Source organism: Neoarius graeffei, chromosome 27, assembly GCF_027579695.1.
Source record: "Neoarius graeffei isolate fNeoGra1 chromosome 27, fNeoGra1.pri, whole genome shotgun sequence".
Classification (NCBI taxonomy): Eukaryota; Metazoa; Chordata; class Actinopteri; order Siluriformes; family Ariidae; genus Neoarius; species Neoarius graeffei.
In genome coordinates, this window is record NC_083595.1 from 37,273,673 (window position 1) to 37,298,740 (window position 25,068).

The following is a 25,068-nucleotide window of genomic DNA, read 5'->3' on the forward strand; positions in this document are numbered from 1 at the left end:
CTCCGACAACTGGTTCTTTACTGTTCTGGTCTGTATTATAACAACATGTGGCATTCATTTAACACAAAAGACAAAATAAGAATGAAATTCAGTGTATTAATCCGAGAATCAATAATCCATAATGACATATTCAGACTAAACCGAATGCTGTGTGTGACGTATTGGAAGTGTGTATACGGTTTTGCATAAACACTTCCAGCACAGATGCATAATGATAGTTTCAGACCAGTAGGGGGAAGAGTGTCCAAAGAAAAAGTGGAGATAATGGCATCTCTCAGTGAGTTAAAGAGAACAGCTCTACAGCCGCCTATGTTCTTGAAACTAATGCTACATGTGTATGTATATATCTCGCTCCCATTCTCTTCAAAGTAACTCCTAAAAATAAAGTGCTATCATAAAACGCAGCTTTGTACTGGATTGGAGATATGTGCACAGATGTACATTGGTGTCATTACACTACAAGTATGCATGTGTATGGATTATAATCATCACGCTGAATCGATTACGAGTGTGAGAGTTGGCTAAAAGAAACAAAATATTCCCCAAACTCCAGCTCACTACGCTCTTCAAGTCAAGGCCTCAGCAGTTCACGTGAGAATAACTGCAATTCGCAACCTTCTCAAGTGTTATGATCATCTCTAAAGTCCACATCTGACCTCTGCACTTCCTCCTGTATCATTATCCTTCCTCATGTGCTGCAGCCTGACATGCTTTTTTTTTTATTTTTCATGAAAGGGTTCAACAACCGGCGTGTTGTACAGCAGAGTAATTAGCAACGCATGCTCGTATTAATTAGTACCGAGTGCTCTCGTTTTATTAAAACGTATCAGGGAGAGATGGGGCGAGAGGCACGACAATGAAGAGCATTGTTCTGGAGTGGGATTAGAGCACGTCTCTATCTCTGACCTCTCCTTGCAGCATGATGGCGGGACAGCAGAACCCGGCTCAACCCTTCATTAAGCATTTTATGCAAATGCTATTTGTTTTATAAGCAAATTAACAGCGCAGCTTCACTGAAAAACAGGTGCTGTGGTGTGAATGCACACTAAATGATGTGATACTGGAGGAATTAATTAGAGCCTGAGCGGTAATTAGATGCAATAATTTGTGTGATTAGCGGCCTATTTAAGAAGCAAGACACACACACACACACACATAACATTATCCCACACATACTGTCTCTGAATGCTTGGCTGAGGGTGTGTGTGTGTGTATGCATGCACGTGTTGTCCATAACCACGCGTGGACAGATGAGACGGGCTTTCATTCCCGCACACCGGAAATGTTTCATTAAAAAACGCTGAGGTGGCCTCAGCTAATTACAAAAGCAAGCTCATGGTAAGGGAGCCTCAAAACATCCTTTTTCAAATCTCTCCCACTTCTCTTGGCTCCGTGCCGGTTGCTTTGAGGCAAAAAATAGAGGCCTCTTCAGCTCAAAGCAAAATGAAACCTATCCATGCAGCGCTACTAAATTTGGAAAAAGCTCAAAGATAAAAGACAGAATCTGTTTTTCTCCTTATGTATTATTGAAATCATAAAGTGCATAATTAATTTTTGCAGATGCAGTACATTTTGGGCCTCATTGTAATTCTGTTAGTGAGGCTGCTCTGCTTTCTGCTCATGAATTCAGGTGTAAAAGATGCTCAGCGAAAACTTTTCAGCAAAGTGAGAGAGGATAATCACTGAAATGTGAAGAACAATAACAATTAGTTCTCTATTTATTCCTTTTTTTGAACCATTGTACACATACACAGAATGTTTAGTTCGTTTTCTGCATTTGAGTCGATTCAGGCTCGAATCACTTTCACACTGCAATCAAACTGTACTACAGTTTGTTTGGAACTGGATGTTTCTGTTCACACTCAAGTGTTATTGATCTGTTCTCAATTGGGTGGCATGGTGGTGTAGTGGTTAGCACGGTCACCTCACAGCAAGAAGGTTCTGGGTTCGAGCCCAGCGTCTGGTGAGGGCCTTTCTGTGTGGAGTTTGGATATTCTCCTCGTGTCTGTGTGGGTTTCCTCTGGGTGCTCCGGTTTCCCCCACAGTCCAAAGACATGCAGTTAGGCTAATATGGGACGGCCTTGAGCTGAGGTGCCCTTGAGCGAGGCACCTACCGTAACTCCCAAGTGCTCCCCGGACACTGTTAGCATGGCTGCCCACTGCTCTGGGTATGTGTGTGTGCTCGTTGCTCATGTGTATGTTCACTGCTTCAGATGGGTTAAATGCAGAGAGGAATTTCACAAGCGTGTGATGAATAAAGTTGTTCTCTCTCTCTTCTCACCTGACTGACTGCTCTCCACAAAGATCACTGCTACCTGACTCTTCTTCATCCCATAGCCAGCAAGGGCCGTGGGGCACCACTGATGATGTTTTAACAGTCCAGCACTGGTGTGTCTAGGGCATTTTAAATTTGGTGGAACCCATCCCTCTCCAAGTTTGATCATTGGACAATTTAGCCTAACTACATGCATTTGGACTATGGGAAGAAACCCACGCAGACATGGGGAGAACATGCAAACTCTACACAAAAAGGCCCCTGTCAACCTTGAACCCAGAACCTTCTTGCTGTGAGGCAACAGCACCACCACTGCACCACCCACTACCTGACTACAGGTTGCTAAAGATCACATGGACAAGCCAGAAGGTTATTGGAAAACTTTCTTTGGATGGATGAGACCAAAATAGAAGTTTTTGGTTGAAATGAGAAGCATTATATTTGGAGAAAGAAAGCACACACTGCATTCCAGTATATGACCCTTATCCCATCTGGTAGTATCATGGTTTGGGCCTGTTTTGCTGTATCATAACCAGAGCAGTTTGCCATCATTGAAGAACAATGAATTCTGAATTATTCCAGTGAATTCTAAAAGAAAATGTCAGGACATCTGTCCAGGAACTGAATCTCAAGAGAACATGACATGCAGCAAGACGACATCCCTGAGCACACGGGTCAGAATGGTTAACAAAGAATAAAGTTAATGTTGCCGAATGGCCAAGTCAAAGTCCTGACCTTAATCCAATAGAAATGTTGTGTGAACAGTTCATGTTAGGAAACCCACCAACATCCCAAGTTGAAGCTTCTCCTTTTTGTTCAGAGGAAAGGGCAAAAATTCTTCCAAGCTGACATGCAGGACTGATCAATAGTTACTGGAAGTGTTCAGTTGCAGTTATTGTTGCACAAGGGGTTCTGAAAGCAGAGGTTCACATCCCTTTGCCACTCACAGATATGTAATATTGGATCATTTTTCTCAATAACTAAATGACCAAGTATAATATTTTTGTGTCATTTGTTTAATCAGGTTCTTTTCATTTACTTTTAGGACTGGTGTGAAAATGTGATCATGTTTTAGCTCATGGGTGGCACGGTGGTGTAGTGGTTAGCACTGTTGCCTCACAGCAAGAAAGTTCTGGGTTCGAGCCCAGTGGACAACGAGGGCCTCTCTGTGTGGAGTTTGCATGTTCTCCCCGTGTCTGTATGGGTTTCCTCCGGGTGCTCTGGTTTCCCCCACAGTCCAAAGACATGCAGGTTAGGCTAATTGGTGGCTCTAAACTGACCATGAGTGTGAATGGTTGTGTCTCTATGTGTCAGCCTTGCAATGATCTGGTGACTTGTCCAGGGTGTACCCCACCTCTCGCCCATAGTCAGCTGGGATAGGCTCCAGCTTGCCCGCGACCCTGCACAGGATAAGCGGTTACGGATAACGGACGGATGGATGTTTTTAACTCATATTTATACAGAAAATATTTAAAGGGTTCGCAAACTTTCAAGCACCACTTTGTGTTTGTTAGTTTTTTTTGTGTTTTCTGTATGCACGTGGCTAAGGTTTGGTACCTTGTGCTAATCTGCTAACCTGTTAACCCCGACTGCACGGCTGCCTAACATACTGAGGATATTATTTACCTATCAATAATTTGGAACACAATTTAATCTGAATCTGGATTCCTTCGATACATCTTCCTTTTTCTCTCTTACAAAATAAACATGCACAATTAATTTAAACTGTGGGCATTTAGTCTTTTTATGTGTTGCGGAAGATGTCCTGCATGCTTAAATTCAGCGTACTTGGTCTTTCTGTGCTCACCCATTCAGTGTCCTTTCTCATTATGCTCAAGTAGCAGCTCAAAAGTTGTCAACTAATTAAAAAAATGTTGTAGGTTTTGACCAATTAAATTATTAATACTTTCCTCATTTTCATTGTAGGAGAACATGAGAAAAAAAAAAAAAGTTTCTCCCGGTTTCCATGAGACAACGTTCGAGGCAGGTGTTTGTGACATTTCTTAATAATTACAGGTGCAATTATTACTTGTGAAAAGTTACACCAGTTCTAACACACTTTAACCAATATCATGTGTGACCTCGGTTTATATGTGATGCTCATGCTGCTAGCTAGCTAACTAATATATTTCTCTATTATTAAATCCTCTCAACTCAGCCACTGCATGCTGAAGTATTTAATGGACAGTTAATGTCCTAATTTGCCAGAAAATAATAATACTTTTAATAAAAAATGTTTTACCACTTGTATGAGCAGTTAATAATAATAATAATAATAATAATAATCTCTCATCTCATCTCATTATCTGTAGCCGCTTTATCCTGTTCTACAGGGTCGCAGGCAAGCTGGAGCCTATCCCAGCTGACTACGGGCGAAAGGCAGGGTACACCTTGATGGGGCCCGTCCACACGAGTACGTTTTTGTCGGATCCGCATAAATACTTTATTGTTTTGGCCTCGCGTCCAGACGGATCTGGCTTTTTTGAGGTGTGAAACCGGTATTTTTTGAAAACGGGTCCTAGAGTGAGAAAATCCTAAAACACCGGATAGCCCGGAGTCGTCTGGACGGTGAATGCGGATTTTTTCAGAAACGATGACGTATAAGCCCCGCTTCTCTAACCTTTAACCTCAGCTGCTGCTGCTAGACGCGTCATAACAACAACAATGGCGGACTACAGGCTTCTACCATATAGTTCCACTTCATTGTCGGGCCACACAAAAGACTCTCCTCTTCCTCTCAGAGTTGCGCTGGCCATGATCGTCCTCTTCTTGTGTTATGAGCTTGTTTGTAAACAGCGCGTGACCTTTATACGCATGCTCCATGGCTTCTCTTCCGGTTTTAGTGTATTGGTGTGGCGGCGTCACAGTGCCACATACAGGCCTGGCATATGTACTACAGCGCTTTGGGTCGTTTCCAGTGAATCCGTGTGGACGCAGATATTTCTGGAAACGACGCCGTGTTTACGGAGATTTTTTTCAAAATGACAGTGTCTTGAGTGAGGCCGTGTACTCGTGCCCATAGACACAGACAACCATTCACACTCACGGTCAATTTAGAGTCATCAGTTAACCTAACTTGCATGTCTTTGGACTGTGGGGGAAACCAGAGCACCCGGAGGAAACCCACGCGGACACGGGGAGAACATTCAAACTCTACACAGAAAGGCCCTCGCCGGCCACTGGGCTCGAATCCGGACCTTCTTGCTGTGAGACGACAGCACTAACCACTACACCACTGTGCCACTGAGGTCAAGGATCTCTTTTACAAATAATAATAATAATAATAATAATAATAATATACACAAGTACAGTGGATATAAAAAGTATACACACCCCATTAAAATGATATTTTTTTCTGATGTAAAAAAAAATGAGACCACAATAAATAATTTCAAAACTTTTCCCACCTTTAATGTGACCTATAACCTGTACAATTCTATTGAAAAACAAACAAATCGGTTTTGGGGAAAAACATAAAAAATGAAAAATGTACAATAAGCTGGTTGAATAAGTGTGCACACCCTTAAACTAATACTTTGTTGAGGCACCTTTTGATTTACTTACAGCATTTAGTCTTTTTGGGTCAGAGTCTATCAGCCTGACACATCTAGACCTGGCAATATTTGCCCACTCTTCCTTGCAAAAGTGCTCCAAATCTGTCAGATTGCGAGGGCATCTCTTGTGCACAGCCCTCTTCAGGTCATCCCACAGATTTTCAATTGGATTTAGGTCTGGGCTCTGGCTGGGCCGTTCCAAAACTTTAACTTTCTTCTGGTGAAGCCGTTCTTTTGTTGATTTCGATGTATGCTTGGGGTCATTGTTGTGCTGAAAGATCAGATTCCTCTTCATCTTCATAACAGACACCTGAAGGTTTTGGGTCAAAATTGACTGGTATTTAGAGCTGTTCATAATTCCCTCCACCTTGACTAAAGCCCCTGTTCCAGCTGAAGAAAAACAACCCCAAAACGTGATGCTGCCACTACCATGCTTCACCGTGGGCATGATGTTCTTTTGGTGATGTGCAGTGTTGTGTTGTGTTGTTTTTGCACCAAACATACCTTTTGGAATTGTGGCCAAGAAGTTCAACCTTGGTTTCATTAGACCATAACACATTTTCCCACATGCTTTTGGGAAAGTTGATGTATTTTTTTGCAAAATTTAGCCGGGCCTGGATATTTTTCTTTGTAAGAAAAGGCTTCCGTCTTGCGACCCTACCCCATAGTCCAGACATATGGAGAATACGGGAGATTGTTGTCACATGTAGTACACAACCAGTACTTGCCAGAAATCCCTGCAGCTCCTTCAGTGTTGCTGTAGGCCTCTTGGCAGCCTCCCTGACCAGTTTTCGTCTTGTCTTTTCATCAATTTTGGAGGGACGTCCAGTTCTCAGTAATGTCACTGTGGTCCCATATTTTCTCCACTTCTTGATGATGGTCTTCACTGTGCTCCATGGTATATCTAATGCCATGGAAATGTTTTTGTCCCCTTCTCCTGACTGATACCTTTCAACAATGAGATCCCTTTGATGCTTTGTAAGCTCTCTGTGAACCCTGGCTTTTGCTGGAGGATGCAACTGAGTAAATGTCTAAACTTTATTTGGGGTTAATAAGAGTCATTTTAACTGATGGCAGATGTGAACCCAAAAAGACTGAATGCTGTAATTAAATCAAAAGGTGCTTCAACAAAGTATTAGTTTAAGGGTGTGCACACTTATGCAACCAGCTTATTGCATGTTTTTTATTTTTTATGTTTTGAATTGTACAGGTTATAGGTCACATTAAAGGTGGGAAAAGTTTTGAAATGATTTATCATGGTCTCTTTTTTTTACATTGGAAAAACCTATCATTTTAACGGGGTGTGTACACTTTTTATAACCACTGTAAATATACTTACATTTTATAAAATGATAAAATGATTAAAAATGAGTTAATTGATCCAAATGCATGCCGAAAAAGGACTGTTTTTAGCTTACTCTTGAAAACATTAAAATCAGTGGTGCATTTGAGATCGTATGGTAAAGAATCCTATAGTTTCGGTGCAGCAGCCATAACGGCTCCGTCACCAAGAGTAGGCAGAGTTCTAAAGTTCGGCGCTGACAGGATGAACTTATTGTTGGATCTAAGACTATAAACTGAGTTCGACTTGAAAGTTAGCAAGATAGAAAGATACTCTGGGGCCATACGCACTTAAAAGTAATCATAATAATCTTAAAATATATCCTGAACTTAACTGAAAGCTAATGTAAATCATAACGAACTGGTTTTATATGGCAAAACCAAGGTGCAGGGTATAAAACCTGAGCATTGTGCACGCATTGTAGTTTTGCCATCAGGTTATTAGGTAGTCCATATAAGAGTTCATTACAATAATCCAGCCTGCTGGTGACAAAAACATACCAGTCTTTCCTTAGAGTCTTTGCTGAGGTATTTCCTGATCCTTCTGATGTTGTGAAGGTGCTAAAATGCACCTTTGCAGGTTTTAGTGATGTGTATGCTGAGACTGAAGGTACTGTCAAACCAGACTCTCAGGTTCCTGACAGGATCGCTAGTGGGTTGGATCTCAGAAGTATGAGCATCACATATAGTGGTGCTTGAAAGTTTGTGAACCCTTTAGAATTTCCTATATTTCTGCATAAATACGACCTAAAACATCATCAGATTTTCACACAAGTCCTAAAAGTAGATAAAGAGAAACCAGTTAAACAAATGAGACAATAATGTTATACTTGCTCATTTATTTATTGAGGAAAATGATCCGATATTACATATCTGTGAGTGGCAACAGTATGTGAACCTTTGCTTTCAGTACCTGGTGTGACTCCCTTGTGCAGCAAAAACTGCAACTAAACATTTCCGGTAGCTGTTGATCAGTCCTGCACACCAGCTTGGAGGAATTTTAGCCCATTCCTTTGTACAGAACAGCTTCAACTCTGGGATGTTGGTGGGTTTCCTCACATGAACTGCTCGCTTCAGGTCCTTCCACAACATTTCGATTGGATTAAGGTCAGGACTTTGACTTGGCCATTCCAAAACATTAACTTTATTCTTCTTTAACCATTCTTTGGTAGAATGACTTGTGTGCTTAGGGTCGTTGTCTTGCTGCATGACCCACCTTCTCTTGAGATTCAGTTCATGGACAGATGTCCTGAGATCTTCCTTTAGAATTCGCTGGTATAATTCAGAATTCATTGTTCCATCAATGATGGCAAGCCGTCCTGACCCAGATGCAGCAAAACAGGCCCAAACCATGATACTACCACCACCATGTTTCACAGATGGGATAAGGTTCTTATGCTGGAATGCAGTGTTTTCCTTTCTCCAAACATAATGCTTCTCATTTATCTTTATCTTTACTTCGAACATGTAAACAAACAATGAATAAATAAACAGAAAACAAGAAAAGCAAAACAGCATTTGCAACAAGGACATGTAAAAAGCCACTAAATTAGAAAATAAACCATAAATAATATAAGTAATAATAATAATATAATATTAAAATCAAAACAAAAGAAAACAAAAATACAAACAAGGACGCACTAAACAGTTTTGAGTTTACATGTCCGAAAAGGAGTGGGCTGAAGTAAAGTCTTATTTAATCCCACTCCTCTTCGTAAATCAATATAAATGGATTATCTAGCTTCCTTATATATATAGGGAAGCTAGATAATCCATAATAGATAATCCAAAATAGAACTTTTTGGTTTATTTATTTATATATATATATATATATATATATATATATATATATATATATATATATATATATATATATATATACACTAAGTAACTTTAAAAACGCACATTGATAAAACTTGCTGAATTCGTGCTGAGTTTATCTCAAGAAGAAAAGAAATATATCACAATGGAAAAATAACTTCGTTCCGCCCGAATAAGTTCCAAATCTGTGCTCAAATCAGAATTTAAGGGAGTTGTACTCAATAACGTACAATATGACTCGGGTAGTCAATGACATGGACAGGCTTTAATTTTCAAACAAATTTTGCATACACTGTACACACACAATCTTGCCTATAAATACCCGGGGGAAATGATGGGAAAATTGTCATTATTGAAGATGCCACGCCTAAGCCAAAATCAACGTGAACAGGCCATCGGGATGTTGCGTGCCGGAAGTACACAGACAGAGGTCGCCCGGCACTTCGGTGTTCATCATTCAACCATTTCCCGTTTGAGTCAGCGTTACAGACAGACAGGGAGCACCAGGGATCGTCCACGCCCTGGTCAGCCTCGAGTCACGACGCCAGTTCAGGATCAGCACATCAGGCTAGCTCACCTCCGTGACAGATTCCTGACACCCTCAGTCACTGCTGCTGAGACCCCTGGATGACACAGACCCAGAATCTCCAGCATGGCAGTCCGAACATGGACCAACTGTCACTTTGAATTTTTTTATTGTGAATTAATTCTTGAGTTTGACAATAAATGTCCTTTATCGATGTTTCAAGATGTGTGTGCATTACATACAATATCATAAATTTAAAATATATGCATGGATCTAAAGTGATATCGTGTTGAATTCCATTGTGCGTTTTTAAAGTTACTTAGTATATATATATATATATACCAAAAAAATCTATTTTGGTCTCATCCACAAAACGTTTTTCCAATAGCCTTCTGGCTTGTCCACGTGATCTTTAGCAAACTGCAGATGAGCAGCAATGTTCTTTATGGAGAGCAGTGGCTTTCTCCTTGCAACCCTGCCATGCACACCATTGTTGTTCAGTGTTCTCCTGATGGTGGACTCATGAACATTAGCCAATGTGAGAGAGGCCTTCAGTTGCTTAGAAGTTACCCTGGGGTCCTTTGTGACCTCACCAACTATTACACGCCTTGCTCTTGGAGTGATCTTTGTTGGTCGACCACTCCTGGGGAGGGTAACAATGGTCTTGAATTTCCTCCATTTGTACACAATCTGTCTGACTGTGGATTGGTGGAGTCCAAACTCTTTAGAGATGGTTTTGTAACCTTTTCCAGCCTGATGAGCATCAACAACACTTTTTCTGAGGTCCTCAGAAATCTCCTTTGTTCGTGCCATGATACACTTCCACAAACATGTCTTGTGAAGATCACACTTTGATAGATCCCTGTTCTTTAAATAAAACAGGGTGCCCACTCACACCTGATTGTCATCCTATTGATTGAAAACACCTGACTCTAATTTCACCATCAAATTAACTGCTAATCCTAGAGGTTCACATACTTTTGCCACTCACTGATCTGTAATATTGGATCATTTTCCTCAATAAATAATTGACCAAGTCTAATATTTTTGTCTCGTTTGTTTAACTTGGTTCTCTTTATCTACTTTTAGGACTTGTGTGAAAATCTGATGATGTTTTAGGTCATATTTATGCAGAAATATAGAAAATTCTTCAGGGTTCACAAACTTTCAAGCACCACTGTATAGTCACGTAACTAGTACGTAAGTATGCATATAAGAACTTTTTGTGCAGTTTTATCAAAATTTTCTAGTACAAGTACCTCAGTTAATCCAGATTATCTTCATCAAATAAGCCATGAATCAGATAAAGTACTAAATTAGACTCCTAATTGTATTCAAAATTGTTTTTAATGAACCTATATTAAAATACCAGGGGGAACTTTATGTTAATAAAGTAGCTAATTGTATTAGCTCCACTGTCCACCCAATGTCCAAAGTGACAACTAAAGCAATTAATGGCATCATGCTAGGAAAGACAGAAACAGTGCAGTGATCCAGTATTGTGTACAAAGAGACGACTGATGATACATTACAGAATAATAGCTCCGATATTATTTCTGGCTACAAGAAAAAGCATGGGTCTATGGTAATGCACTTGTTCTCATATGATTTCTTTTTTTTTTAAATCTATTAACAGTTTACACTTGGACATGCATGTGGACAAATCACCTAAAAATATATAAAATGTCTCAGGTAAAGAGATGTTTATTTCGTATTTTTGGAAGCAGTCTCCAATGTCCAATGCACTTTGTAGCAATCAGAGATAAAGTTACATTTTCTTAGTAATATTTTAACCAATGAAACATCAAGAAAGAGAGAAAAAGCTGGCTGATGGGAACGCTGTTATAATGTACATGATAACAGGAAGTAATGTTTTGTGGATATTGTACAACATTAAACGTAACTATAAACAGATAAAGAGTACATAAATAAATAAAAGATTGTTACCGTTGACAAATTTCAGCAGCATAAGCGTAATAAATTAATTTGGGGGCATACTGTTCGGAGTGGTAATGGCTTGTTATGCATCACTGATTAATTTCTTATAATAGCATACCATGTATTGTTTGTCCATTACTTAAATTAGTGATCAGATGCATAAGAACCATTACATAGTTTAAAATCTTTTATCATCAGCATACTACATACAGTGGGGCAAAAAAGTATTTAGTCAGTCACCAACTGTGCAAGTTCTCCCACTTAAAAAGATGAGAGAGGCCTGTAATTTTCATCATAGGTATACCTCAACTATGAGAGACAAAATGAGAAAAAAAATCCAGAAAACCACATTGTCTGATTTTTAAAGAATTTATTTGCAAATTATGGTGGAAAATAAGTATTTGGTCAATAACAAAAGTTCATCTCAATACTTTGTTATATACCCTTTGTTGGCAATGACAGAGGCCAAACGTTTTCTGTAAGTCTTCACAAGGTTTTCACACACTGTTGCTGGTATTTTGGCCCATTCCTCCATGCAGATCTCCTCTAGAGCAGTGATGTTTTGGGGCTGTCGCTGGGCAACACGGACTTTCATCTCCCTCCAAAGATTTTCTATGGGGTTGAGATCTGGAGACTGGCTAGGCCACTCCAGGACCTTGAAATGCTTCTTACGAAGCCACTCCTTCGTTGCCCGGGCGGTGTGTTTGGGATCACTGTCATGCTGAAAGACCCAGCCACGTTTCATCTTCAATGCCCTTGCTGATGGAAGGAGGTTTTCACTCAAAATCTCACGATACATGGCCCCATTCATTCTTTCCTTTACACGGATCAGTCGTCCTGGTCCCTTTGCAGAAAAACAGCCCCAAAGCATGATGTTTCCACCCCCATGCTTCACAGTAGGTATGGTGTTCTTTGGATGCAACTCAGCATTCTTTCTCCTCCAAACACGACAAGTTGAGTTTTTACCAAAAAGTTCTATTTTGGTTTCATCTGACCATATGGCATTCTCCCAATCCTCTTCTGGATCATCCAAATGCTCTCTAGCAAACTTCAGACGGGCCTGGACATGTACTGGCTTAAGCAGGGGGACACGTCTGGCACTGCAGGATTTGAGTCCCTGGCGGCGTAGTGTGTTACTGATGGTAGCCTTTGTTACTTTGGTCCCAGCTCTCTGCAGGTCATTTACTAGGTCCCCCCATGTGGTTCTGGGATTTTTGCTCACCGTTCTTGTGATTATTTTGACCCCACGGGGTGAGAGCTTGCGTGGAGCCCCAGATCGAGGGAGATTATCAGTGGTTTTGTATGTCTTCCATTTTCTAATAATTGCTCCCACAGTTGATTTCTTCACACCAAGCTGCTTACCTATTGCAGATTCAGTCTTCCCAGCCTGGTGCAGGTCTACAATTTTGTTTCTGGTGTCCTTTGACAGCTCTTTGGCCTTGGCCATAGTGGAGTTTGGAGTGTGACTGTTTGAGGTTGTGGACAGGTGTCTTTTATACTGATAATGAGTTCAAACAGGTGCCATTAGTACAGGTAACAAGTGGAGGACAGAGGAGCCTCTTAAAGAAGAAGTTACAGGTCTGTGAGAGCCAGAAATCTTGCTTGTTTGTAGGTGACCAAATACTTATTTTACAGAGGAATTTACCAATTAATTCATTAAAAATCCTACAATGTGATTTCCTGGATTCTTTCCCCCCATTCTGTCTCTCATAGTTGAAGTGTACCTATGATGAAAATTACAGGCCTCTCTCATCTTTTTAAGTGGGAGAACTTGCACAATTGGTGGCTGACTAAATACTTTTTTGCCCCACTGTATGAGGGCAGCACGGTGGTGTAGTGGTTAGCGCTGTTGCCTCACAGCAAGAAGGTCCGGGTTCGAGCCCCGTGGCCGGCGAGGGCCTTTCTGTGTGGAGTTTGCATGTTCTCCCCGTGTCCGCATGGGTTTCCTCCGGGTGCTCTGGTTTCCCCCACAGTCCAAAGACATGCAGGTTAGGTTAACTGGTGACTCTAAATTGACCGTGAGTGTGAATGGTTGTCTGTGTCTATGTGTCAGCCCTGTGATGACCTGGCGAGAACATTGCTGTTTGTCTGCAGTTTGCTAAAGATCACGTGGACAAGCCAGAAGGCTATTGGAAAAATGTTTTGTGGACGGATGAGACAAAAATAGAACTTTTTGGTTTACATGAGAAGCATTATGTTTAGAGAAAGGAAAACACTGCATTCCAGCATGAGAACCTTATCCCATTTGTGAAACATGGTGATGGTAGTATCATGGTTTGGGCTTGTTTTGCTGCATCTGGGCCAGGACGGCTTGCCATCATTGATGGAACAATGAATTCTGAATTATACCAGTGAATTCTAAAAGAAAATGTCAGGACATCTGTCCATGAACTGAATCTCAAGAGAAGGTGGGTCATGCGGCAAGACAACGACCCTAAGCATACAAGTCGTTCTACCAAAGAATGGTTAAAGAAGAATAAAGTTAATGTTTTGGAATGGCCAAGTCAAAGTCCTGACCTTAATCCAGTGGAAATGTTGTGGAAGGACCTGAAGCGAACAGTTCATGTGAGGAAACCCACCAACATCCCAGAGTTGAAGCTGTTCTGTACAGAGGAATGGGCTAAAATTCCTCCAAGCCGGTGTGCAGGACTGATCAACAGTTACCAGAAATGTTTAGTTGCAGTTATTGCTGCACAAGGGAGTCACACCAGATACTGAAAGCAAAGGTTCACATACTGTTGCCACTCACAGATATGTAATATTGGATTATTTTCCTCAATAAATAAATGACCAAGCAGGGGCGTAGCTAGGATTTTTCAAAGGGGGGTCACACACTGACTGGCAGCCTGCGTACATTCTGTAGCAAAAAATAATTACCATTGCTAGTTTTAGGTAGCTTAGAAACCGGCTCTTCCATTATTACTCTTTCTTCCACGTTTTCTTGATGTTGTGTTCTAGAAACAGCACACTAAAACTTAGCTTCGAAGCCACAAAATGAAACTTTGATGAAGAAAAATATATAATAAATTGCTTACCTCTCTTCATGTCAAAAGAAGGACGAAAGTTTCGCTTGTTTTGACATGGCGAATTATTAACACAAGAGGAAATACTTGTAATTCGCAACTAAAAAGACTGCAGCTACATTGGCAGCTTGACCATGCTTTCTAGTGCGATCGTGTTGCGCTTGCGTAGAACTGTCAGTCCTGCGCACCTTGGCTCGTGCACCTGAAAGCGCGCCTGCTGTGCGCACGCCTAATGAGCTCTGGCACGCGTGCCGTTAACAAAGAACACCGGTCTTTATTCAATGAACTATGTTTGGGCTATTTAAAGACTGTGCCCATGCAAGAACGATGCGAAGTATTAAGCCGTGTCTAATGTGCCTTGTTTCCTGTCCCTGTTCTTGTTGGCCTCCTGGTTTTTCGACTCCTGTTTCTTGTCCCTTGAGCTTGTATAGTTTTGTCTCTGATATTCTGTCCACGCCTCGATTGACCTCCTGTCTGTTTCCTCGATTACGACTTTGCCTGCTGTTTCGGACTGTTTGCCTGTTGTGTGCGTTTCACGAATTTTATGCTCATATCGCACTGTGTATTATTTAACATATCTGCACTTACATCTGCCTCTCCTGCACACACTCTGACAAACTGGGTTTTTGCGCCCAAACCACAGGAAGTCCATACAAGGTTATAGAAACCCTAATGAGGCTAAAGTGACAATCTAGTTTAAATAAATGGTAGAAAAATTACAGTGGGCGCTTTTCTAATATTCTTATATGGCTACTGAAAAAATCTATGGTCCTACAAAGGGGGTCACGGGCACCCCAGGACCCCACCCCCACCCAGATACACCCCTGCCAAGTATAATATTTTTGTCTCATTTGTTTAACTGGGTTCTCTTTATCTACTTTTAGGACTTGTGTGAAAATCTGATGATGTTTTAGGTCATATTTATGCAGAAATATAGAAAATTCTAAAGGGTTCACAAACTTTCAAGCACCACTGTAATGTAAATGTCTTTTAAGTTAGCATTCAGCACTGGAATTTCCCCTTATTGAGCTCAGGACCTAGTCAGTACACTCACAGGAAACCTTTATGATGTTGCTTCAGTGCAAGCTAACCAAATTAATAATGTGCTCATTAGGTTAATCATTTTGCTACAGGGTTATTATCATGATAAAACTGTGTGAAATTATATCCAGTGTTATGTCAGCTGGTTGGACAGAAAACTAAATATTGTTGTCCTATGTGTAATAGCATAGCAAGCAACATAGCAACATCGGCTAACAGTTAACAGTTATTCCATGAAATCGAGTCGTACATAAGCCGATAGCTGACAAGACGCGTAGCACCGAGTCGGCTATAAGCCATGTATGATGAGATTGAGTGGAATAATTGTTTTATTCTATCCACATTCACTGGATTTTGAGAAACAGAGCATTTTTATTTTTTGCAAATTCAATAAATAAAAACTTTATGCAAAACATCCGACAAAATCGTTTCCGATTAGAATGTCAACAAACTGGCAAAATGACAGTAGCAATTTGTGAAAAATGCAATAATAATAATAATAATAATAATTCTCAAAAAAAGATACTTTCTTACCATCAAATATGTTCATTCCTTATTTTCTTGCTTTTTTGTATTTTGGGGGGTTTTGTTTTCAAGTAGAGTTTTTATTTTGTCTTCATTTGGTTCAGCAACACACTGCCATTTTCTTCTTCTTCTTTAGGGTTTTTTTTTGCGGTTGGTGAACCAATTTAAAGGTGCATTACTGCCACCGACTGTGTTGGAGTGTGGAACAGGAGATAGTGGGGAAAAAAAAACAAACCAACCTATATTCTTTTAGCTATTTCTGTTTCTTTTAAATACATGATAAAGTGATATATCTGACTTGATGTGCTCCACCATTTTGTTTTTCTCTACTCACGGTATATGAGCTGATATCCTAGTTGTAGAGTAACCAATCAGAGTGCACGATTGCTCATATCCAGTGAATGTGGATAGAATAAATGTGCTCTCCTAACCTGTTTCATTACATGCATAATATTATACTCATAAAGAGATGACAAAACGGCATACCTTTATCTTTTGCGTGTTTCTTCTTTCTGCTTTTTCCTAAGCACCTGATGGCTTAGACCTTTTCTTATCCATTTCTGTTGATTTAGCACTTGAGCATCAATACATTACTCATCGCCAACACTGTCAACCAAGAGTCAAGACTAAACCAATTCACCTTGGTGGTGTGCAACCTGGGGTTGTGTTATTCTAAATGATTTCGCACAAACCAGAAAAAAAGCAACAGTATGTTTGTGAAACTATACATTAATAATATTCGAATGAACTTTGGTTTATTTGGTAGCATTTCATAGTGTGACTGATTTTAGTAATTGCATTCGTACTGTTTAAAGTTAGAGGTGCGCTATTTGAAAGATTCCCCCACTACCCCTACTTGGGTCTTGAAGTGGGGAGACCTGAGATCAACATCCCCCTCATGCCATACTTCTGAGTTGGAGACCTTCCCAGACAGCAGTCGGCCTAGTTCACAAACTGGAATCAGGGCCCCCAGTCCGACAAGGTTAATTGACCCACATGGTGACATGATATCATTGATGGGACATGAAAATGAGCATTAGAAAATCAATTGCACAAATGTCACCACTCCAAATTGTTTAGTGCAGGCACCCTGTGCTGCCCAAGGCAAGATGCCGTCCTGGGTGGCTGCCATGTTGCCCGTACTTAAATCCGCCACTGGGTGTAGAAAACCTTGAGGCACAGAGCCCTGACCTCAACCCCACTGAACACCATCAGGATGAATCGGAACCCTGACTGCATCCCAGGCCTCCTCACCCAACATCAGCCTTTTTTGGCTGAATAAGCCCAAATCCCCATAGTCACACTCTGAAGTCTAGTGGAAAGCCTTCCCAGAAGAGTGGAGGGTATTGCAACAGCAAAGAGGGACTATATCTGCAATGGGATGCTCAAAAAGCACATACGGATGTGATGTCCATGAATGTTTGGCCGTATCGTGTAGTATTTTGCAAACCATTCTGAAAATCTGTAGCAGCGTCATTTAGAACATCTCATCTCATCTCATCTCATCTCATCATCTCTAGCCGCTGAACATGTATGTACAATTTTATTCTTGAGCAAAACAAATCCATGAACAAGCCAGATAGATTTGACTGTTAATGTACACTTTTTATGTAAAAACAAAAGAGGCACGATGGCAGAAGGAATCCTGCTCACTGATTAAAGTATTGAGCTCTTTTTGGCAGTAAACTAACACCATAGCAGACGCTTGTTCTGTGGGTGAGGCTGAAATTAATCTCCATCTCATTGCCAAAACCGTGGGGACGAGAAAGAGCAGATTGTACACTGCTTAGCCTCCATTTATGATTACACTCTCTTTCTGGTTTTGGGATAAACAGGGCAAGGCTGTGTTGGATTAAGATGTGTGGATGAAAGTTCAGAACATCCTGTAGTTCAGATGAATTGAAATTGCACAGAAAGACATACACAGAAATAATTGATGGGGGAAAAAAGATCTGAGTATAACTGTAGGAGAAAATAAATACACAATAAAGGATCTCTGTCTATCTCTGTCATGCAGAGATGTAAAAAACACATGCAAAAAAAAAAAAAAAATCCAAACAAAACAACAATCTCATTGCGTTAAAGGACAGATGAGGTTTAGTACATGCTCAGGTAGAGCACTCTGAGCAATCAGGTCCTTTATGAAGAAAAGTCGTGTACCTGCTGTAATTGTGGAATAACAAGAGAAACCTAGGGGGTGTAATTTGTCTTCCAATGCATTAAGAAAGAAAAAAGCGCAGAGGAAACAACATGTATTGCACTTTTCTTTAATGACCACCTCTATACCTCCCCTTCTCTCTCATTCCACTGGAGGAAGCAAACTTTGATCCTGGCTTCAGATTGCCTTGGTAAAAACATAAATTGCATTAAGAGCGAAAAGCATAAATTTTGTGATATGAAGGCGAGAGTTAATGAACAAACAAGCCCTTGATCAAGATTCGGGAAACCTCCATTAAATGACTTATGCTGAACTTTCATAGCTCTGGTGTTGGAATTTTGCTGCTGATAATAAACGGCCGCTATTGAACACGCTCCCGGTAGAAAGGCTCACTTTTTAACCAGGAAATTCATATTCGATTCTGAACATATGAATTAGAAGACGCCACGGATGAAGCTCATCAGAGCCTGCAGCACATGTATTATTAGCAATAATATAATTTTAGCTATTAGTCCTCCATCCTGAATATCCATCACCAGCACCTCAGAGCTTTAAATTAATATTGTGTGTGAGAAAATAGAGTTGGACTTCTGACATATTTCTTGGGCGAAGCTAGGACGAAGCAGGTCCATTTCCATCCAGATTATCCAAGGCATTGCGGTAGCATGGAGCAAATTAACATTCAATGGGAAAAGAAGGAGGAAAAAACGAATAAAAGAAAAGATTATGCATATCATACCTCCCTCCTGTTTTCTTGATTAATCTCAGTTGGGGTCAGTGTTTTATCAGAGTAGGAAAATATTTTCTGAGGAACACTCATGGCTTCCCCGCATGGCATTCCCTGATTTCGTGCCCTGCTTCTTTCTCAGAATGTTATCTGGCTGGTAAACACACAAGGATTGCTTTCAACTGCAATTGAATATGCAGCTGAAAAAGTAGGCATGAAAAACAATGCTATTTGTGATGCACGATGTATACATTCAGCAATTATACTATATGTCAACAGTAAATGGTGTCTGCATTCGCATCTAACAGCTAGAGCTTATGAATTAAACAACAGCTGTTCTGTGCTTCATATTCAACCAAATGGCCTGGTATTCATATTTTTTTTGATAAAGTGTACCATCTAAAGTGAAATACTTTACGGCTGTTCAAATATTTGCTGCAAAATAAATCTAACTCTAAAATTATTGCCAACAACAATTTCTTCTTTTAGATAAGAGTAATGTTATGTGTCCACTCGCATATTTTGTCGCCGCATGCTGTTTCACGGCTTCTATCAGTGGATGTTTCTATTTTTTTTTTTTTTTATTTGGGAGGGGGGATTTGGCTGCACAACATGAAGTGTTTGTATGATTCGTTAAATTCAACTAGGTTTTGTTGCCACATGTTTGGTGAGCTACTTGTTTTCCACACCACAACCACCATGCAGCACATGAATGCAGAGCTACCTGCTGGAATGAATAACACATGCGTGGCAAAGTTGCAAGTCGACCTGAACCTCATCTGACCAAGCATCCTTGCGTTTAGCAGCCCGGTCTCATGACAAATCAGAATTTGAACATGTCATAGCAAACACCACCCCTTCTCACAAACTTAGCCTTTGTGTGAATTATTATGAATTTTTGAAGAATTTAAGAAGTGTGAGTTGACTGGTTTCCGAAGCACGCCGGCCAAATCAAGTTTACATTACAGGCATTTAGCAGACACTCTTATCCAGAGCGAAGTACAACATACACAGAGCAGCCTGGGAGGCAGTTGGGGGTTAGGTGCCTTGCTCAAGGGCACTTCAGCCATTTCTGCTGGTCCAGGGAATTGAACCAACAACCTTTTGGTTTGTATATTAATGACCTGTCAAGTTGCTGTCCTGCATCAGTAACCTGCCAGTTATATGCAGATGACGCAGTGTTGTACGTCTATGCAAAAGACAAAATTGTAGCAGCACAACAGTTAACATCAGTCATGAACAATGTGTGTACATGGTTGCAAAACTCACACCTTCATCTTAATGTGTCAAAGTCTGTCTGTATGTCTCATCTCATTATCTCTAGCCGCTTTATCCTTCTACAGGGTCGCAGGCAAGCTGGAGCCTATCCCAGCTGACTACGGGCGAAAGGCGGGGTACACCCTGGACAAGTCGCCAGGTCATCGCAGGGCTGACACATAGACACAGACAACCATTCACACTCACATTCACACCTACGGTCAATTTAGAGTCACCAGTTAACCTAACCTGCATGTCTTTGGACTGTGGGGGAAACCGGAGCAAACCCACGCGGACACGGGGAGAACATGCAAACTCCACACAGAAAGGCCCTCGCCGGCCACGGGGCTCGAACCCAGGACCTTCTTGCTGTGAGGCGACAGCGCTAACCACTACACCACCGTGCCGCCCTGTCTGTATGTATTTCTCAAAAAGAGTTAGCACTGACCTTGATCCCAGCGTCATGGCGCATGGTGAGAAACTGGACGTTGTTCAAGAATTTAAGTACCTTGGAGTAATAATTGACTCACAACTTGGTTTTAGGCAACATGTGAAGAAAACTATTGCCAAAATAAAATTTAATTTATCTAATTTTAGGTAGATTAGGAACAATTTAACAATTGAGTCAGCTAAATTGTATTTTAATGCAATGATTATGTCACATATGTCTTACTGTTTAACCAGTTGGGCATCAGCTAATGTCACAACTTTAAAAGCCATTACAACATTATACAAACAAGCACTGAAAATTCTAGACAGAAAACCCAAAACATACCATCACTGTCATATATTGAAAAAACACAAACTATTGGACTGGAATAACTATGTTAAATACAATGATGTTGTTTTAAAGGTCCCATGGCATGGTGGTTTGTTGATGCTTTAAATGGGCTCGTGGAGGTTTCCGGATGTTATATCCGCAGCCTTTCGAGAAATGAACCCTCGGCACGTAGATATAGCCTCCTGGGAGAAAGCCCCATTTCAGCGCTTTTCCCAGTGCGTCGTTTTGCTAATGAGAAGCAGGAGGCGGGGAAGGGTAGAGGGTGGGGGCGGGTCTTATCATTAATATTCATGACATGTAAACGTGTTACCTTTGATTGGCTAACAGCACTGTGACGCTACCTCCAGTGGGTCAGAACAAGCGGATGTGGGTGTCTTACTATGGCGAGAGAGAAGGAACAAACCGCGAAGGGAAAAATACCGCGCGCTGACATCATTAAGGTGCGATGCGAGGAAATAAAATAAATTCAACAAATGTTTGGGTTTTTACTGAACAAACAAACAAATAAAATGAACGAGTGACTTAAAAAAAAGAATGTGGGTGTCTTTGTAAAAACTGTTTTGATTGGCTATTATAACAGAGCATGCTGCATGCTTTTTGGTTTTGTAGCGCAGAGTACCTGGCTAACTGCAGGAAGCGGTTAGCTGCACAGCTAATGTAGCCATTGCAAGGCTAACGTGGCACTGATTTTAAAACACGGCAAAACATAAGCTCATACGTTACAGTCAATTTCCAGACTAAACTCAGTTTAACAGAGCATGCTGCATGCTTTTTGGTTTTGTAGCGCAGAGTACCTGGCTAACTGCAGGAAGCGGTTAGCTGCACAGCTAATGTAGCCATTGCAAGGCTAACGTGGCACCGATTTTAAAACACGGCAAAACGACTTAACAGTTATACACTTACTTGTTCGGTGTTTGTGGCTGATGCGGCAGGGATGCTTGGTACGGACCCAGGCTTCAGTGACAGTTGATGTGCAAAACCTGCCCTGTACTGTCCCAAGTTGTGGAAACATTCATCAGGAAAATGCTTCAGACAAACATACACCGTCTTAGGTAGACTCGACGGCGTATTATTGGAGTAAATAAAATTAAGCCACTGCGTCTTCAGGGGCTCTCCCGTCGGCAGTAAAAACAGACTCCTTTCTGTGTTGTCACATCCATGTACAGCGCAACTTCCATGTTTGTTGGCAACTTTTGAGCTGGGCGGGCAATCCATACAGTGGGTGGGAATCCGGGGGGGTGGGGGGGGCGCGTGGGGATCATCTCCCTTGCTGACGTAGTAAAGGGAAGAGCTTATCAACGCGCCGTTTTGACGCGCCATTCTCAAATGTTGGGCATAGTTTGGTTTACACATTATGAAATTTCTAGCCACTGGGGTGACTTAAGAAGGTCAGAGGAACTCATTTTAACGTTAAAAAACCTCAGAAAGTGAAAATTTCATGCCATGGGACCTTTAATTTATAAAATCCTTCATGGTCTGGCCCCTCCTCCCCTACAGACATTTATCACGAAAAGCACAAACAGGGCAACCAGAGCCAGTTCCAGGGGTGATTGCTCTGTTCCACTTAGGAAGAGCGCCTTTAGTCAGGCTGTATTCTCATACAGAGCCTCTCACACCTGGAACACCATTCCCAGCACAATCAGAGAACTACAAACGTTCAACGCATTTAGTAAACAGGTAAAATTATGGCTATTGGATAATCAACACTGTCAACATAACTCTGCATAGTTTGTATTTGCATTTGTTTTTTTTTCCTTTTGTTTGTTTTTAACTAATTTTACATTATTTACTTAATGTGTGCAATAATTTTTACTTATTTTAACAATTTGTGCAATACTTGCTTTTACTTTCTTAGGGACCATCAACCTGTCTAGGGACAAAAGATGGAAATTAGCCTTTTGGCTACAATCTTGTATATTTTACATTTTTAAAATGTTATTAATATATGCTGTCCCTTTGTTAAATAAATAAACTTTCAAACTTTCAAACTTTTGGTCCCAAAGCTGCTTCTCTAACCATTATGCAAGGCCAAGTTTTTTTTTTTTTTAATCATTTGTGCAGTAAGATGAACAGTGAAATGCTTATGGTGAGGCTCAGGTACATTGCTTACATGCAACAGAATATACAAAACAGACATACATACACAATACAAGAGGTTTGAACCACGAGTTGGCCTAGTGGTTAGCGTGTCCGCCTCTTGATTGCGAGTTCTATTCACGGTCGGGTCATACCAAAGACCATCATAAAAATGGTACCTACTGCCATCTGACAAAGGCACGCTGCAATACAGATGTGAGTGGGGAGTCAAACTCTTGCGGTTACCAGAGGACTAGCCCCCCACTGTAACCCTAGCTATGTAATAGGCAAGAGGCCGAGGGCTACAAAAACGGAGATCAGCGCCGCCCTATGCGCCACATGGCGTGGGAAGGGACTTATTTTTGACAAGAGGTTTGATCATCTCTGGACCTTTGATTCTGTTTGATGGGATAAGCTGCAGATCCATTGTGGCTCTGATCAAGATAAAGTGGTTACTGAAGAGGAATGAATGAATGAACAAACAAACAAATGAACATTACTGACATTATGATTTTGGTGTCCCATCATTCTACATCTCCAAACAGCAACTATGTTGGAGAAACTGACCCATTCTGAAGGGTGCAATTGTGATTTTAGGTTTTGCTGGATAGTTAAGGGTTCTTGTCTTCCTGAAGGTATTTTACTTGAAATACTCTGTAGAAAACAAACAAACAAACAACAAAAAACACTCGATTGGGTTCTACTTGAAATATTTCTCCAGAGTGCTAAACCAAAGAAACCCTTTAGCATTCTAGATTTTTTTAAAAAGATTGTACTGTTCAAGTTATCTGCCTCTCGAATGGGAGACTGTAAGTTCTACTCATGGTCAGGTCATACCAAAGACCATCATAAAAATGGTACCTACTGCCATCTGGCAAGGCATGCAATACAGATGTGAGTAGGGCATCAAACTCTCATGGTTACCACAGGAACAGCCCCCCCCACTGTCACCCTAGCTATGTAATAGGCTAGGAGCTGAAAGGCTACAGAAATCGAGCTTGGCATCGCCTGATGTGCCTTAACTTGGTTAGTAATTGGTGGGAGACTGCCTGGGAACACCAAGTGCTGGTACGGGAAGGACTTTGACTTTGATTATTCAAGTACTTTAGCTATAACTGTCTGAAAGAGGCATTGCGTGTGGCCTTTCTGTGCGGAGTTTGCATGTTCTCCCCGTGCTCTGATTTCCTCCCACAGTCTAAAGACATGCAGATTAGGTCAACTGGGTACTCGAAATTGCCCATAGGTGTGAATGTGAATGGTTGTTCATCTCTGTGTTAGCCCCATGATAGATTGGCGATCTGCCCAGGGTGTACCCAGACCCGTTGCAACAAGGTAGGCAGACTTGGCAATTGCCTAGGGCCCCAGCCCTTGAAGGGCCCCCGCTGCCGAACGACTGGTTATGTATTCAATAGCAATGACAACTTTTTGAGCATGGCAGCGCAGCGCCTAATGACACTTGTTGAAATACCCTAGTTCCAAGGGGGGCCCCCTAATGCACAACACCGCCTCCCTACATGCTTTGGCTGAAAAGTGCAATGACAGTCTGTTGTCAACCCCTCAATGCCCATCTCCGTCCAGTCAAGTGGTTGCAGAGCTCCGCGGCAAAAAAAAAAAAAAAAAATCAAATATGAAGCGAAATTACCCCTCAGGGAGCCAGAAGAGAAAGAAGAAAAGGGAAGAGGAAGACAGAAAAAAACAAGACACTGGTAAGTGAGAATATACACACTCATTAATACCAAGCGGGTCGACAAGCAAATTTGGTAGCTAGCTTACGTTAATGGTAGCTATATATATATGTGTGTGTGTGTGTGTGTGTGTGTGTGTGTGTGTGTTTATTTTGTCTATTCTTGTGTTTAATTGGGTTTGATAATTATTTATAATAATGTAAAGAGTTCATTTATTAAGTAAAAATCCTAAGAATGATTACAATATGTGTGATGTTTATTTATTAAGTCTTCAGTGGGTAGGCGGCCATAAGGCCTTTAGTCGAGGGGGGGATAATTATGGGCCCCAGATCCCCCTTTG